Consider the following 4,826-nt stretch of genomic DNA (forward strand, 5'->3'; position numbering starts at 1 on the left):
TTGTTTATACTGACCTGAGTGTGCTACGTTTTGTTTTGTTGGGATGATGGGGGGCAAGGGCGGTGCTACTGGTTCCATTCTTTTTCTACTCTTGCCTCATGACTCTAGTTCTATATAAATTTGTTTTGTTGAGTATGTGACATATTTTGTTCTTCCATAGACCTGTTTTTCTTTTTCTACTTCATTTTGTCTCTGTGCTTGAGTTTGTGTATTTTTATATTGACCAGTCTTTGAGTTCAAAAATACTGTATTTTGCATTTCAAACTGATATTTAATTTATCCCCTGAGTTTTTACTTTCAGATGTTACAGCTTTAGAATGTCCATTATGTTGTTTTTGGAGACGAAAAAAATTTCTGGTGATGTTCTTAACACATCTTAATTACATCTATTCTTGTCTGTGTTTTTTTTTTTTTATAATTTTAAACACATTTATCATAGTATGGGCTTCCCTTCTGGCTCAGCTGGTAAAGAATCCACTTGCAATGTGGGGACCTGGGTTTAATCCCTGGATTGGGAAGATCCCCTGGAGAAGGGAATGGCTAACCACTCCAGTATTCTGGCCTGGGGAATTCCATGGACTGTGCATGACTGAGTGACTTGGCTACTGGCTACTATCACAGTATAGAATTATTTAAAGTTCTAGTCTGGTAACATCACTTATGAACTATTTGTGTATCTGACTTGTGTGTGTGTGTGTGTGTGTGTGGGTGTATAGATTGTTCTTGATTATTGATATTTTCCTGCCTTTTTGGAAGTCTTATGATTTTTTGATTGTATGTCAAATACCATGTATAAAAGAACCGCATTGGTCCAGATGACGTTATCTTTCACCATAAAGTGATTCATATTTTAATTTTCTTTAAAGTGGATAGGGTGGGAATGTGTCACTTCAATTAGAGAATTAGAGGGATTAAGTTTGAGTAACACTGTAGTTGTGGGCTTCCCTGGTGGCTCAGGTGGTAAAGAATCTGCCTGCAAAACCTGGTTCAATCCCTGTGTTGGGAAGATGCCCTAAAGAAGAGAATGGCAACCCACTCCAGTATTCTTGCCTGGAGAATCCCATGGACAGAGGAACCTGGTGGGCTACAGTCCATTGGGTCCCATAGAGTCAGATATGACTAAGTGACTAACACTTTCATTTTCACAGTTATTTTATCTCTGTAACCTATGAGAAAGTCAGTTTTTCTCTTGACTTATTTTCATTTTAATTACTTACCATCTAACTACACACAGCATCAAATTTTGGCAGATATCTTGAGGGTCTTACCAATCATGTATGTAAGATCCTACTATTCTTGGACTTCCCTGGTGGTACAGTGGATAGGAATCCACCTGCCAATGCAGGGGACACGGGTTTGATCCCTTGTCCAAGAAGATTCCACATGCTATGGAGCAGCTGAGTCTGTGTACTACAACTATTGAGCCCACGCGCTAGAGCCTGCAAGCCACAACTACTGAAGCTTGTGTGCCTAAAGTCTGTGCTCCACCACAAGAGAAGCTACCACGGTGAGAAGTCGGTGCTCTGCAACTAGACAATAGGCCCCAGTCTCTGAAACTAGAGAAAGCCTGTGTGCATCAGTGAAGACTCAGTACAACCAAAAATAGAAAATAAAATAAATGTTTAAGAGTCTACTGTTCTTCAGCTTTGTCATCCCACCCCCGAATTTAAACAGTAAAATCTCCAATTCTTTTTTTGTTGTTCTGAAGCTATGCCTTCCTTCTACTAAAGGACAAAATTGCTTTTTAACTTGTTTTTTAGCTATTCCCAGACTCATTGTCATAGGTGTGACCTTGGTGCCGATCTCCAATCTTGGTTCACTGCTCCATCCATGGCTTCTATATACTGTTTTTTGTTTGTTTATAACTCTTTCTTCTCGTTAGTCTTTGCTAGGAAAACTTTGGGAGGTTTCTCTTTTTTTTCCCCCTCAGAATCTTTTGACTTTGTTTCAAAGTCTTCTCTCAGTTTTATCTCAGACTTTAACAAATGGCTTGTGGGAAAGGTGACAATTTGAGGATCTTCAAATCTCTAATATTGTCATTTTAGTCTGTGTAACCACTGAAAGCTTTTCAGATTCTCTTTCTTCGGTCGTAGGCTATCTGCTTTGGCCAAGATCTGAACCACACACACAAAAACAGTAGCAACAATGGCAAATTGATAACTAATGCTCCCTATTCTGGAATTTAAACTAATTTAATGTGGGAGATCTGGGTTCCATCCCTGTGTTAGGAAGATCCCCTGGAGGAGGGCATGGCAACCCACTCTAGTATTCTTTCCTGGAAAATCCCCATAGACAAAAGAACCTGGTGGGCTACAGTCCATGGGGTTGCAAAGAGTGGGACAAACTGAGTGACTAAGCACAGTAATCCTTCTGTAGACCTTTAATGTCTTAAAAATGTATTTAAAAAATTTTTTAAAGAGTATTTCTTTTCCTGTTTTGACTTTTTTTTGTCTACATTATATCTGGAAGCAGAAATGTGTGTTTTGAGTGTCTGTTTTATATTACCATATCCTCCTTCATTTCACTGAGGCTTCCCTGGTGTCTCAGACAGTAAAGCATCTGTCTACAATTCGGGAGACCTGGATTCGATCCCTGGGTCGGGAAGATTCTCTGGAGAAGGAAATGACAACCCACTCCCGTACTCTTGCCTAGAAAATCCCATGGACAGAGGAGCCTGGTGTCCATGGGGTCGCAAAGAGTCGGACACGACTGAGTGACTTCACTTTCACTTTCATCCTCCTTCATTTCATTGAGGCTTTCCTAGAATAACCATTTTAAAATTATTATTAAATTTGTGCCACTATATTTGTATGAACTAGAAATTTTATTTTGCTATATTTTTTAGAGGAATTGTGTTCCTTAGGTATCTAATAATTTTTGTCTGTGGCAGCATGTCATCTGGCGGTTTTAGCAACCTTGTTTGTGATTGTGTATGGATTTGGATTCTCTGTTCTATCTTTTTTAAAAAATCAGTTTTTATTGGAGTATAGTTGCTTACAATGTTGGTTTCCTCTGTACAGCAAAGTGATTCAGCTAAACATAAATATATATCCCCTCTTTTTTGGACTTCCTTCCCATTTAGGTTACCACAGAGCATTGAATAGAGTTCCTTGCGCTATACAGTAGGCTCTCAAATCTTGCGTGAGTTTAAAGATTGAAAATACCCTGAAAAAATCAAGACTTTCTCACAGTTTTCAAAGATTTGTGTTTTCTGTTGTTTTTTTTTTGTTTTTTCCTCCTCCAGGATTACATCAAATTGTTTTCCCCTTCCATCTCTGGCATTCAGTACCCTGATCTTCATTCCACCTGCTATTTGGTGGTTTCTTTTTTGTCTCTGAAATACTCTTAACTCCCGGATCCCTTTTCTTTTCTTTTAATAAAATTATTAATTTCTCAGCTCTCCATATCAGGAAGTTCTTCACTAAATTCTCAGTCTAGATCAAGTTCTTTGTTATAATCTGATAACTACTTTTTCCCTTTTTCACTATCTTTTCCCCCTTTCTAAGAACTTATTTTATTTATATTATGCATCTACCAATGTGATTATTTTACTAATGTCTGTCCTCTCATTTAGTTTGAAAGCTCTATGAAAGTAGACATAGTTCTTTGATTTGTACAAATGTGGATTTCCAGTCCTTAAAACTCAGTGCCTGACCAGTGACAGGAAAAAAATTCTTATTTTTGAATGAAATAAATACTATTGATTCCACTCCAACTGAGACTACCCATTTTCATTCATTGTATTGATAATTTTTGTGGCTAACAAACTTTTAACATCTCCTGGTTCTCTATAACCACTTTTAAACCATTATTTTCTAGCTTATCAAAAATGCAATTTTTCTTTGAGATTCATTTTATGAGACAATTTTATTTTCTTCAGTTCAGTTCAGTCACTCAGTCGTGTCCAACTCTTTGAGACCCCATGAACTGCAGCATGCCAAGCCTCCCTGTCCATCACCAACTCCCGGAGTCCACCTAAACCCATGTCCATTGAGTCGGTGATGCCATCCAACCTCTGTTGTCCATCTCATCCATCTCATCCTCTGTTGTCCCTTTCTCCTCCTACCTTCAATTTTTCCCAGCATCAGGGTCTTCTTACTTAACTATTTATTTCTTTGATAGATGACCATAATAAGGCAAAGAATTATGTTTTATATAAAATTAAACAAAAGCATGAGGCTAAAGTGATAAAATTTATTTTGAAAGTTCTGGAAGACCTGAATAAAACTTGATTTATTTCATACCTCTGTCCCAGAAATCGGAGAAGGCAATGGCACCCACTCCAGTACTCTTGCCTGGAAAATCCCATGGATGGAGGAGCCTGGTAGGCTGCAGTCCATGGGGTCGCTAAGAGTCAGACATGACTGAGCGACTTCACTTTCACTTTTCACTTTCATGCATTGGAGAAGGAAATGGCAACCCACTCCAGTGTTCTTGCCTGGAGAATCCCAGGGATGGTGGAGCTTGATGGGCTGCCATCTATGGGGTTGCACAGAGTCAGACACAACTGAAGCAACTTAGCAGCAGCAGTCACAGAAATAGAGGAATTTCCTTCTTACTTCTATCTCAATAATGTTCCCTCATATTTTTTATTTTCTCTATACTATCCAATGTTGAGCTTTCCCTGTGGCTCAGTGGTAAAGAATGTGCTTGGAATGCAGGAGACGTGAGTCTGATGTGTGGGTCAGGAAGATCTCTGGAGAAGGAAATGGCAGCCCATTCCAGTATTCTTGCCTGGAAATTCCCATGGACAGAGGAGCCTGGCAGGCCACAGTCCATGGGGTCACAAAAGAGTCAAACACAACTTAGCAATTAAACAACAATTA

This window comes from Bos grunniens, chromosome 5 (assembly GCF_055505025.1).
Source record: "Bos grunniens cultivar Pamir isolate PY7600 chromosome 5, Bosgru_T2T1.0, whole genome shotgun sequence".
NCBI lineage: Eukaryota > Metazoa > Chordata > Mammalia > Artiodactyla > Bovidae > Bos > Bos grunniens.